At 40.8% G+C, this 14,158-nt stretch overlaps 1 protein-coding gene across 7 annotated transcripts in view; it reads right to left on the bottom strand.

Annotated features, from left to right (window-relative positions):
• ANKRD11 (ankyrin repeat domain containing 11) overlaps window positions 1-13,383 on the bottom strand; it is a 1,995,649-nt gene extending 1,982,266 nt beyond the window's left edge. For all 7 annotated transcript variants that reach the window (XM_069635589.1, XM_069635598.1, XM_069635590.1 and 4 more), the window contains exon 1: window positions 13,008-13,383. The gene's annotated coding sequence lies outside the window, so the exon portion shown is untranslated. The remainder of the gene's footprint in view (window positions 1-13,007) is intronic.
• Between the last annotated feature and the right edge of the window lie 775 nt (window positions 13,384-14,158).

The following is a 14,158-nucleotide window of genomic DNA, read 5'->3' as shown; positions in this document are numbered from 1 at the left end:
ATTATCGCTTGAAAGGCCTCATTCTAGCATATACGATGAATGTAGTATCTTATACTTTATGGTTTAGAAGATGGGGTTGGTAATTTTACGTGGTTAAAAACTTAGAAAGGCGAAATATGGTCAGGCTTCGAAATTGCTGAGAACTATTCAGCTCTTGCTTCGAGCCTAGGAGAACCTGGTTATTGCAACACCAACACCTACCAGGAGCTACTTTTAATTCCCCATGACAACTGGTGTCATAGTGTCATACAAACATTATCTATTAGCTCCTGGTACCCCAGAGGTAGCTCCTTCCAATACCTATGAGCTGATCTTCGCTCCTGCTCATCAAATGTCAATTAAGAGCCCTTTATGGCGTACTAACCTCAGATTACCCCAATGCCCTCTGAATGAGCATTAGATTACCACTGGGCATTAATTCTTTGGAAACAAGTCACACGATAAGCACCTAAGCCCTCAAACCTCTGGAGCAATAATACTACATATACTAATTGCAAAGAAATTAAATAAAAACACTAAACTATAAACCTTTCAACCTTATCTACTGAAAATTCTGTCAATGAAACACTGCAGATTATTTATGATACTATGGTTGAATTTATTGCCGGGATTAGCGGTAATAGACAGATATTACTTCCTCATGAACAAAATACTGTTGGAAATGCAAGCAGTTGAATACAGAAGAAACTCATCAATTGCTGTACTGCATACGTCCGACGCTAAAACGTTGTGAAAAAGTGTTCATTTTACAAACAAAACAACAAGATTTCTGGTGCAACTGTCTAGCAGGCAGTCACATCTCTCTGGCATTAGCTGTAACTTGTTTGTTATATACCGAAAATAGGATTTACAAATTATAAGTATAATGCAAACTTGAGAAGGAAGTTAAAGATTTTAAATAACTATTTAAAAAAGGAGAATATTTGGGGATTTTATTTGTATTTTTCTCATGTACTGATTTCCCCCTGTATGTTTAATGCTGTGAAATATATGAATTTCCCGCAAGCAAAGTAACGCACTAAGTACCGCTTGGATCTCCGCTTGGCTCTCTGCTGTCAGCACTGCTACGATTTCCTCAATCACGTGAGAGGTGATTAATGGGACACAAGAAGTGTGGACTTGCTTATGCTCATGCTGGAACCTTAGCATATTGGACGTACCTGCCACTGCTGTAATCGATTCCTTTACTTAGGACGCTGGTTTTGGTCGTGTCCCCGCCCTCCCAACCTACGTGCCTGTACTCGCCTATAATTGTTAATCGCGCGTGCGCTCCCACAAGCAAAGTACCCCTTGTCCTCTATGCCGCGCTGCAGTGAGACTAAACTTTAGTTGTGCCCAATAACTAAGCGAGGTGAGCAGTGGCCAGCCCATGTCATTTTCTTGCTACATGCTCAAAACCTGCATGCACACGGCCCCATTTCAAACGGCCACCATGTCTGATGTGAGCAGAAACCATACAGCTCGCACTTCTATTAACCTCACTCCGGCCCATTCAAAAACGATGGGGGAAAAAATAGAGTTTCTTTGGAAAACTTGAATGCGGACATCAATCATATATTTCTAAGTTGGAAATTAAAATCTAGAAACCACGAAGTTCCGTTTGTTTCCTGTGTGGGCCCTTTCTCGCACAAACAAATACATGGAAAGAAAATCCTGTTCAGTCAGTTTCTTCCGGACGCATGACAATCTTTCTGATCAAACTATACTGCATGTAGCCGACAAGGAGGCGGCGTACAAACCTCCGATTATGAACGAGCCAAAAGTCTCATAACTCCTTAAATATTTCTGAGGTTGAGCCGTCGGCTTTTGAGCTATCTATTTATGCAAGTCAGTGCGAGTCTCCAATTTCGATTCGCAAAGACCTGCATAATATTCATACTTCCCATTCTTCTCCCATATCTCCTAGGACTGCTTCTTTATCATATGTTCACCCCACTCCGCGACCAAAAAGTCGCCCAGAAAGTCAGCCCAAGCCAATTTGTAATCCCAATCTAATTGAACTGACCCTAAAGGCCATTACCACATCTTTATTGGGTTTATTTAGACAGTTTGAGACTCTTGAGGCTAAAATAGCAACGCAATCAAATCAATTAGACCAATTGGCTGTCGGTCTAATAGCATTACAAAAAAATCTACCATCTTTGAGCGATTCTCCAGTTCTACAGTTTGGCCCCACAAACAATGCTGTTAATGCACAGAACTGTTGAACTTGTTTCCCTTTCTGTTCCAGTGGTTGACAGCTTCTCTGGCAAACATTGCAATTCCTGAAATTTCTCACATCATCTGTCCCCTTGACTTCAATTATATCGATTCATGACAATGGAAAAAATACGTCTTGGGCCAGTGTGGAACCTGCTGAGGAGGTTTCTGTGATAAGAGTCACAATTCTTCCCCTCTAACTTGTTAAATAAACCCAAGTTGATAAAAGATCGCCCATGGCAAAAGTGTTCCAAGGGTCCTGCATGTGGGGAAAAAAATGAAAAATTTGACCACCATAAAACATCCAAGAAATAGTCTCACTACTTTTTTGTGCGCTTCGACAGCTCCTGCGTACACTCAAATTAAAAAGTTTGTACCTATTCCAGCAATATCTCCTACTGGTACCACAGTAATTCCAACTGAGGCAACAGTTTTGATAAATAACGGTGTGTCCCCTCCTTTATCTAATGTTATGCCGGCGACATCAAATGATACCGGACCTACTAATCCTAATCGACACTATGCACCATTAGATGCATTAGTTGAGGTGATAGAGAAATCCAGGCAAAATGACTTTAAGGAGGTGCCTAATATTGTCCCTTTACCATTATCTGATGTTACCAAAAAGCCACCCACGACATTGGAAAATCAAGATGTGACCGTTTCTATAGAAAACATTTTATAAAAAGCGATAAAAGCATATTTGGACACGAGGTTGCTTACAATAATTAGTAATCCATCCTATCAAAAACCTCAACCAAATGTAAATACAATGATAGACATACCACTCCCTCATGTAGAGCTCAATAATGGACGTCTTTCAATTGACAAATCCTCTGAAGACAAGTCCATCACACATAACAAAACACAATTTCAGGATGTTTATCAACACAATACAATAGCAAACAAGTGTCACACCTTGATATTAAAATGTCGTGGTGGCCCCTTGGTATTTATGATCTGAATCGACGTAGCGTTTTAAATATCTTCAATGAAGTAGCTGAGTTAGAAGATATTGACTCAAGTGACATCAATCAAGTGGAATTCAGCTCAGGCACCGACTTGTCGATAGATTGAATACCTTCTGGTTAACACCATTTGGAAAACCAAAATGACACTATTTGGACTGGATTTCTTAATTGCTCAGGATTCTATGGGAGAACAACATAGTCAAATTACTTTAACCTCTCAACGACAAACTGACACACAAACAAACCCTTCCCTTGTAAGAACTGCATAGCCACTAAATGAGAGAAAATTAGCCTCTACTTCCATGCAGAGTTGGAATACCCGTGGCAATTCACATCTTCAAACGCTTTTAAAACAGCTCCCAGAAATAGTTGATATTTTCGTTTTTCAAGAGACATGGCTACTTACAGAACCTGTGTGGGACAATTACCAAATATCGCTTTTGCCTTCAAAGAAATCCCAACAAGGATGTCCATCTTCAGGCCTATTAGCTGCTGTTAGAATCAGTGAAGTTATTCTGTTTCGGCTTGGTCTTCCTATGCTCCTTGCCTTCAATTAGTTTAAATTTCTTGGAATCAGTCTATCAACGCGCTGTTAAATATCTATCAAAAACCAGTTGGAATCACTAACAAAACATTCTACCATGAAGTAACTAAATTACTTGATCTAATACAGATGACATCTAATATAGCGGCCACTATAATTGTGGGCGATTTGAATCCTGATTCCATCAACTTAAAAAAGAACTTTAAACTCCCAGCTGTTAAAAGATGGACGTCTTTTATATCCGAACGCAATTTCTGTAGAGTCAATGGTGCAGTTGTAGGAGACATTCTACATGGCATAGAAACTCCTCATCTAGCATCATTGACTATATGAGGCTGTTTCAATCAGTGCTCTCCTTAGAAATCAAACAAGAAGTGAGCGATCACAATCTTCTGCTTCTCAAATGGACCTGGTTGGTGGATCAAACTCAGGCCTTGAAGCAGTGGTCGACGCAGGGTTGGACCATAAATTGTGCAAAAACTCGATTTAGATGGACTACTCCTAAACTTGTTGATCTGAGCAAAGCAATTGAGGAGAACATAACTAAAATTATTCCAGAACACACCAGGGATGCAACGGTATACTGTTAAAGATACCGTGAACCACTTAACTGAACAATAATAACCGTCACATTGTTTATACCGGTATACTGTTCATACCGTTAAGTGTGCTTTTCAATCTGATTTGGAAAGGCTGCAGTAAGCAAGTGCTGTGCAGTCTTGGTCTTGCACTGTTGGATTTGCTGTCTGCCAAGTAGTTTCAATTGGAGCAGTTTTTAATGCTATTCCATAAACCACACGTGCCCAACACAAAATCAATATGTCAGCAATAGGAAGAGTAAATACAGTGCCAAGAAGCAAAAGGGTTTACTTTGGGTTGGCGGCTTTGGGGTTTATTTATAATGGATATTGTTTTCTAAACATATGAGAATGGGGGATTTCCCTGGTTCTATCATTGAATTTACATATAATAAGTCACACTGCGAAATGTACTCCTCTCTGTGGGTATTCCCTGCTGCCATACCAAAGGGTAACATGTCTGTGATTACTGAACACCTTTTGGCCCGCAAGTAAACTAAAGGCTGTAACTTAAAGAGTGTGCGTGTGCATGTGTGTGCGCGCACAAGCGTATACTACCATCGGAATCCATTGATCTGTGGCATGCAGGTTATCAAGATGCCAACATGTTCATCTTCACCAGTAGCCAGTGGGGGAGCAAAAAGCCTAAATGACCATTTAAGAGAAGCTATTCAGTTTGCTTTGCCAGTCGCAGTAGGGCTCCCCCCCCGCTCCTATTCTCCACACGTGTGTGTTTGGTGGAAGCAAGGGGTGTCTTTTCAGTGGAAAGTATGTTGAAAAGCCCAATTCTGGGTGCCTGGTTTTGTTTGTGATGATAAATCTGACAATTTATGACCTTTTAGAAAATATTTGTTAAGAGTAGTTAACTCCACCTGCTGTACCGCGATAACCATGATATACCGTCATTTCGCAAGAAGGTTATTGTACCGTCATAAAACTAATACCGTGACACCCCTAGAACACACACACATATCTTGGACAACTACAAGAACACAATCATTCTAATGGGCCCTTGAGCCTTCTCTCATACTCATATATATGATGATTCGGTAAAAATGAGACGCTGTGAATATCGACGTGAAAGAAAATATATCTGTTCTTTACCTTCAATAAACAAAGTGGCTGCGCTTAAAACAGCGAAATGTCGATATTTCAATTGGATTCATGGCCATAGGACCAAGCTATTCCAACAAGACAGCGAACATATGTTGCAAGCCATGTGTAATAAAAATGCTTCTTAAATGTGGACATTATTGAATAACCATTCAGTCAACACCCAAGCGATGACAGTGCTTGGGTGTTAAACAACAATGGGTCCAGTATTACACCAAACTATATACAGATGATACAGTTATTGTATCAAATCTACTGGTCCATGGAAACTTGAATGTACTGTCCCCATTATTGAAGATAGGATCAACAAGGCCAGCTCTTCTCGTGCGTCGGGCCCAGATGACCTCCATAATTTCTTGTCTCTCATGAATTACCAGATTCTTGGACAACCCTTTAATTGTACCCATTTTAAAAGGGGCGATAGATCCTTACCTCAGAACTATCCCCCAATCGCTTCATTAGATGCGCCGGGGAAATTATTTGCCAGGCTAGTATTATGGGACTTTAACATCTGGACCATGTCACAAATCTTTGAGACCCAACCAATCGGACTTTGTTGCGGGTATGGGCACCGCCATTAATTTGATGTGCCTGAATGCCTTAAAGGCAAATTGCCATGTATCCAAGCAGACCGTTTATTTTGCGTTTGTGGATTTAACTTGTGCTTTTGACTCCATTTCACAAACTTTATTGATGAACAAATTACGAGACAATTGCCCCGACACCTTATGTGACATAATTTATGCATTTCATTCTAACACTTCTGTTCAGATTAGACTCGCATTAGATGGCCTATTATCTACTTCTATCCCAACTTTTTGTGGCCTTAAACAAGGCTGTCTTCTTGCCTCAGCTATTTTTAATTATTTTTTGCAAGACACAAAAATAATTTATGATATAAGTTCTGATTCACCCAAACTTAATAAACAGTCAATTAAAGCACTTTTTATGCAGATGATTTGGTGCTCATTTCAAAGACCCCTAAGTGCTCTCCAGAAATTACTATCTGTATTTGAAATATATATTATTCAAAATGAATTCAAAGTTAACACAGATAAAACGCAAATAGTCATCTATGCACCAGTAAAAGCCGCACCATTCCAAATTTGCATGGTCTATAAGCAATGTCAAATTAACAATAGTTAACCAATACAAGTATCTAGGCATAATATTTGAGGGTGTTGTCACAGCCAAAGGACAAATGGAGAGCGTAGAAAGGAAATTAGTCTCATCCATGTCTCAGACAAAGATTATCCTGCAGCGGTATGGTACATTTTCTATTTTCCCAGCGGTGTTATTCTGGAATCAAAAAGTGATACCGTGCTTGTTATATGGCCTTGAAACAGGCATCCCTTCATCGAAATCACAAATTGGAAGCCAAATATTAGAAACAAGTTCTATGTCTCCCACAATCTACTCCACTTCCATGGATACGATATGAATTGGGATTGACCTCTTTGTACGCTCTCCATCAATGGCGATTATGCAACCTTTTCCGGAAATGTCTTGTTTCTACACCAAACAATGTCATGTTGAAAGTCTTAGCTGCTTACCTCTTTTCATCATCTCATCAGTTTGTATATAAATTGACGTCGGATGTCATTCTTATCCTTGCTTGTGCTGAGATGTCAATTGAAATGTTAACATCTAACCCAAACAAACTAAAGCAATGACTTATCAGTATGACTGGATAGTGTAGTATAATTTAGTGTGTTTTGGAGTGCAGCACCAATGCATGGGATTACATTATTGCTATAATGTGGCACATATAGCCAGCCATGTGTCGCCAGTGTAACATATGGATATGCAAAATGAAAACAGAATTTCGTTTTTCTCTACAGATCTAAAGCACACCAGAATTTTTCTTTTTTTTTATCTCACTTGAAATGCCTCATTCACAGGAGACCACATTAGCTATCTAATTGACTGACTTAAATAACAAATACTAACACCAATATTAACTCATTAACATTATAATGTGCTTTCCATGTGAAAAGAGGAGGCAGAAAAGACATGCTCTGAGAGTCATTTTAAACGTGCAGTTAGATTTTTTTTTCTTGCTCCTCTGTTCACCGTGTTGCAGGAAGCGAAATCTGCATGCCAGGAAATTAGTTAGATACAGTTGCTTACTGTAAATGTGAGCTATTGTTGAAGAAGGCGGATATGATATTGTGAATTTGATTTGTGACACATCAGCCTGGGGGATGTAACAGAGGTTTCTTGGGGTAGCTCTGAGAGAATGAATGGGAGAAGACATTTTGCAGAGTTGCAGTGAGGTGGCATTTGTTGGGCTGCTGTGAGGAGCTGCATTACTGACCTTCAGAGACTGGGGTTTCATAGTCACTGGCTTGAGAACTGCATGTTCTCGCTGGGTGCTTTAAAGAAAAAAAAAAGAAAGCCCTGGGTCACTGCTCGGAGGCGACAAGCCAGGAGATTTTGCATGCTGAAAAGCTACAAACAACTGGTAATTATACAAATTGAGTGAGATAACTGTGACTGCCGTACGAATGATCTACTATCAGGCAGCAGAGTAGCGATAGGAAATTCCCCTGTGTTTAACTGCCACGATTTAATGTTGCAAGGCAAATGATGTAATTTTTCTCTCTTTTTGCAAATGTAAAGTGAAATTGGTGGTATTATTGCATTTGTTTCTCTTATGTTTATTTCAGAGAGGATTGTCTCACAAGAATGGTAATGTATCTTTTTTAAATGAAATTGTGATAACACACAATCTGCCTAAGAGTGTTCTTGCTTCTGTTTTTCATTTGGTGCCTCTAAAAAAAAAAAAACTCTGCAAGAGAGGGAATGATGTTTAATGTGCCAAGTTTCCTATACAGATGAAGCAATGTCATTAGCAATTATAAATAGCTGTGTGCGCGATTCCACTCAAGGTATGTGTGTGTGGCTTCTGAGGCCTCTGGAAACAATCTCACTAATGTAAATAAATTAGTGATAATACCACATGTTATTGTGAATACTTTATGGAAACAGTTCACTGGTGTAGATCAATCAGTTATAACAGCCAAAGGTGGAACTCTATATGAAAATGTGGTGTTTCAGAATAATGTAGGCCCGAGGCCTCTCTAGTGATCACACTAACAGACCAAGCAAGAAGAAGGGGGGAGGTTGTATATTAGGGCAGCAAATAAAAAGAATGCTATGCTCATCACTGTACCACAACAAAATGCATACCAACAAAATGCATTTGTGTACTGAAATAATGCATCATCACTATACCACCATAAAGCCAAACCCAATCTAAAAGCAAGGAGTAGTTCTTGCTAAATTACTTTGTTTTTGGTGGTAAGAAAATACCGCTAGGCCCCAAATTTACATAAAATACCCTACAATAGTTAATACAGAGGCTTGTTTGATGTACAAGCAATCTATAAAATTAAGATTTGCACCAAAGAAAATGCATGTAATGGCAGGCTATTTACGGAAAGCACCTTCACCTGCTCATCGTTTTAATCTTAATTTGTGGCTAAGTGGCCAACACGAGATGTCCAAGCCATTCGGAAAATTATTCCAACAGAAAATCTGTCGATTTTGTGCAGATCATAGATGTCAAGAAACATTAGAACATCTAGTTTCTCGTTGTCCAGCTTTGATTGCACTCCGTAAAGCCCATTTTCCTAAACATTGTAATTATCTTGGACCTTAGATGATTATAATCGTTGGTCAGTACTGTTATCACCCTCACCTTCCACTCAAATTGCTTGTGGGTTTTCTAAATGCCTTAGAATTAGATAAACCGGATATTGATTTAACAGAACACCAATCATTTTAGTAATTAATTTTACATCACCAGACTATACATAAAGTTGGAATAACATCCTTGTTTCCTTTGTTTTTGTAATGTTAGTTTTGTTGTACCAAAGGATGTTTTCCTTGTCCATAATGTAGAATGTTTACATGACCAATTTGTTTTTTTTTTTTAAATGTTTATACATTTTATCTTTAATAAAGTAACTATTTAAATGTATTGAAAAGTTGATTAAATAAATTCAGCTAAATCAAAAAAAATATGAATTTGTTGAAGTGAAAAGTTCACAACACTAATCAAAATAATAATTAAAAAAGGTTATGATGAACTACATTACTAGCTGCAGCCCTGGGAACATTGTATGCTATGCCTTTATTAAGATGCAAATTTGGAACCATTACGAAACTTTCTCTTAACTATGATGTCGCAGGGGAACATAACATTGTAGTGCTGAAGTCACATTCTCTTCCAAGTCATTCCGAACAAGGGATCCTTTAAGCCGATTACTAGAGTGTCAATCCAATCTGCCCTATACTTCGAATTATCAATGACAATCATTGATTTATGCTTTACTCTGCCGCATCTGCCTTCACTGGACAAGAAACACTAGCAGAGCCCAAAAAATAGGGTCAAAGGCTTTTAATGACTAAAATAATAGTGTACAGTTAAAGGGCAAAGAAAGCACAACTTGAAACTTTGCTAAAAGGTAACATTTCACCAATTTCAGCTGGTAAAATAGGAGATAGCATCTTAGTATTCAAAGCCTCTCTAAGAGGCGATATACACAGAGGCGGTGGACTGACCCTGCTGTAAGGGGCCAATGCACAAAAGGCCAGAGTAACGCGGTGTTGCTTAACGTGGGAGGTGGTGCAATCACTGATCACCCAAACACTGAGATGTAGATTGCCATTAGCACCCACGAGTGGGAACATTCTGGTGCTAAAGTAAGTTTCCATGCCTCAAAGTAGCATGTTGCAGGAATTTGGTTAAAAAGAAAAAAATATATATCTTTTTTTTTTCAGCCATTAACATTTGGAAAAGTTCTGAACACAGGCCAGCATAATTCCCAAAAGAACGTTTCACATACGTTTTTCTTCTGTTTGTTTAATGTAATAGAAAAAGAAAATGACAAGCAAATTGCAAACAACCAAATTGCATCTGCAACTACAGCCCCATTCAAGCATGGTGGTCTACAAGGATTTGAATGCTGCCATAACAATCCAACAAGTCACTCACTATAAGTGGCTTTTGTACGGTAATCCACAAAAAGCATCAGGTAAAGTTCGTGTTATGAACCACCATTATGCAGATGTCACCTCGAGGTTACTACATTCGTATTTTGATTTTTGTTTTTAATAGTGTCCCAAACACACACACGAGCACCAACCAACAAGCTTATCGCTTACGTGCAATACCTACATAGAGACAGTCATGCAGCAAAATACCCATTGGGGGCATGAACATTATCCGTAATGTTATGGAAAATGGCACATTCTTAATGGAACATATATAGCACCAACGGCATAACAAGTGAGAAAGGCTCAATACCATAATCAAAAGCGTTTAACTTTAATCAGTGCACGATAAATAGGATGGAAAACAGGGGCGACTGCTAAAAGGTTTGGGGGCAAAGCCAACTACAAAAACTATTTCAGGTTTCAGCTACACGAAAATGGTTTGACAGCGTTAAGCCAACCAGGCAAGACCATTGGTCATACGCCAGATTCAACGTGAAAGTTAGACTAGAATAGTAGCATTTATATGCCTCACAGACAGGGGTGCAACTAACTAAAATTCCAGAAGGGAGTACTAAACCTACAAAAGTTTGGAAGGTGGACATCATCAGTATCTGTGGGGCGAGGGGCAAACTTATTTGTGTTGGGACATCAAAGAGACTCTTCTGGTGAAGCCTTCATGTTAAAAGTAGTTCCACTTCAGGTCTGAAACAAAACACTTATGGACTGCTATAGTGCTCTCATTGCCCCCCAACTACTAACCTGATATGCAAGGTATAATATCCCATCACCATATCAATTGCCTAAAAATGTACACATGCAAATGCAGTTGCCAACTATGAAATGCCCAATATTAGTAATTGCTGGCCTTCTTAACGGTGCAGTCCCAAACACTTTATCTTCCCTGTCCTGCTTTCCAACAGCCATGTAGGCGAACCAGGTCAAGTCAACATAACCCACAATTTCATGGCAGAGCATGGAAGATAAAGCACCATTTGTGCAACGTTCGTCGTGCCATGGCTCATGATCCCGAACCCCACCGGGGTTTCAGATTCTCTAAGATGCGAGCACTTGCACTTCATGGTCAGGTTGCACCCACTTGTCGCCAGTGCCATGACACCATTATGTTTAAAGTTCGACTTAACCACCTGCTAAATAAAAAAAACTTTCTTGGGAAGAAGCACTTCACTACATCCAGGATCTGGCACGACTAGTCCATCTAGCGCACATGATAACCAAACACCTATATGGTAGTACCCCATCAGTGGCACAACTACCACCGGTTAAGTGGGGATTTAGCCACCACGACTATTGGACAAATGGGGGCTTTACCCCCTCCCCCAAAATTGTGCCTTACATGGACTTGGCCTGGCACACCTACACAGTCATTGGCGGACAGGCTACAGATAAGCTGTGCTTTGGGCTGCACTGTTAAAACATGCCCTGCAATTATGAATGTATTTAGCAACTGCATTCGTATGCATACCTTTTAGGCAATTGGCATGGTGATGGAATGTTGACGCACGACAGGGCAGTGATTGGAAGCAGTGCTGGAAAGGAAAAGATTTGCTGGGGGAACCCTCTCATCTTTGGAGAGGCTGCGCCCCAAGCTAGGTCACGAATACAGTATAGAACCCAACCTTGGAGATTGCATAAAAGCAAAGAGCGTTATAGGAAGATAAGAATGTCCACAATTTTACATTTGAAACCGGTCTTATACTGATTCAGTAAGAACCCATTTTGAACGAATAATGGAAGTTGTGCGCTACAGTTTTGATTGGTCACACTACTCACTCACCCTAAGGAAAAAAATATGTACTTTGCAGGGCAAATATAACAGTTTGGACAGCTGCAACGAGTATGTGAGGCTTTGGCTCTTTCCGTAGCCAGTTTCCAGTGCCAAGGCCTGAAAGTGTGCTGAAACGTGGGTTTTTTGTTCATGTGATTAACTCGGCTTCCAGGGATGACGCGGTCCTGAAGCAGAGTTATCACACGCACAAGCAACGCCCACTTCTACAAGCAGAGCTTCCAGAAATCTTGGTCGTGCTAGTCCCTTCTGAAAGCCATTCTTGAAGCACGGGTTGCAGATTGTTGCGATAACGCAGCTTCAGAGCAGATCCATGAGCGTCTTGGGCAAACCCCTAGGTGTGGGGACTGAGCAGAGCTCATCAAGACGTCCTTGCAGGAGCATTCCGGCAATTTCCTGCACTGATTGGAATAGTAGGAGGGTACAACTAATTCTCAGTGCAGTCCTTAAATGTCTGGTTTCAGGTGCGAAGGGGAACGTTAACTGCTTTAAACATTGAAACTTCACCAGAAGTGTCTCCTTAGAATGCGTAAACAAGTTAGATGGTCCCACGAGTAACTTTGCACCTCTACGACACAATCTCTGAAACCAACATTTAAAAAGTTAGGGCCCCTCCCGAAATGTTAGTCTAGTTGCAACGCTAGTACCTGTACCCACATTTCAGTGGGCCACTGCCACCATTGACTAAGAGCATCAAACTTCTGGCTATGGCAAGGTCTCCAACCTCTATCCGGAGAACTGCTTGTCCAAACACTAACAGAACCTGTCACCTCAATCTTTCTGAACGTTCTTACCCTGCCACTGGAGAAAGCCCTTACACTAGGGTTTTAATTGGGTCTTCAGTCGCTCCCCTTCCCGCACCGCCGTTCACCCGCTTCCAGCCGCCGCTCCTCAGTCACTCCTTGAACTCCAATCCCTGGCTGCAGCTCCGCAGCCGAGGCCTGCGCTGGGGGAAACTCTGCGCTACGGCCTTGCCCCACATAGAGGCGGCTGCTGGGTGCAGCTTACCCAAAATGTCAGTGCGTTCCGGGAGCTGCGTCGTACTCTCAGGGGCTCCGCAACGCCTAGAGCTCTAGCTCGCTCCGCCCCCCAAAGCCCCGCGCGCCCATCTCTAACCGCCCGCAGTCAGCCTCGCACCCGCGTAACAACAAGATCACCCGAGCAGTAGGTAAGAGCAGACGAATTGAGACAAGCATTCTCATTGGCGAGCGCGAATGGCAGCGCGAGTCACACTCCCCAATTGGCTGTTCCAGTCGGAGCAGTGCGTGGCTGGACGTGGTGATGTCAGGGGATAGATCTGTGCAGGGACACTAGGGGACTAGGGGAGGTGACTCCAGTCTGCAGCTCAGAATGCATATGATTTGTCTCAACGTGGAATTTGTTGTAGTGACTGATGACGCCATCGGTAGTCCGGACTGGTTTCATTTTCCTTTGGGTTAAATCGATTACAGTGCGACGTTTCAAATTATAGTTCTTTTTTTCAAAAATCTAAAATAAACGTCATTTGTTATGTAATTTTTGATTGAGTGAATTTGGTTTGCAATTGCATGTTAGACATTCACAGTACATTTAAATGAGCACTTTACCTAATGTGTTCTATTGTACCCCCTAATTACATTGCCAACGATATTTACCACTCTGGTGACTTTGCCTGGCAGTATCGAATTCAGAAATAACGGTGCTGTCAACCAACTGCCTTTATTGTCGGGCAGTGGGCACGGTGTCCTCGCTCACTCGAATATCAACACGTTAAAGAATACATTAACGCCCCCACCTCCTTCACTCTTAAAAATGCTCACGTATACAATGCCTATGCCGTTTAGAGATGGTCAAAGGATATCTCTGACTTGAATGACCAATAAGACACGTTGTCTTCACTTATCCCTTTCTTTACATATACCTCATGACTAAGTGAATGAGGGATGGTTATTGAAGCCAGTGGCGC

Source organism: Ambystoma mexicanum, chromosome 1q (genome assembly GCF_040938575.1).
Source record: "Ambystoma mexicanum isolate Mex_15411 chromosome 1q, UKY_AmexF1_1, whole genome shotgun sequence".
Taxonomy (NCBI): Eukaryota; Metazoa; Chordata; class Amphibia; order Caudata; family Ambystomatidae; genus Ambystoma; species Ambystoma mexicanum.
Note: the sequence above shows the minus strand (reverse complement) of the source record. Positions and strands in the feature narration are given on the sequence as shown.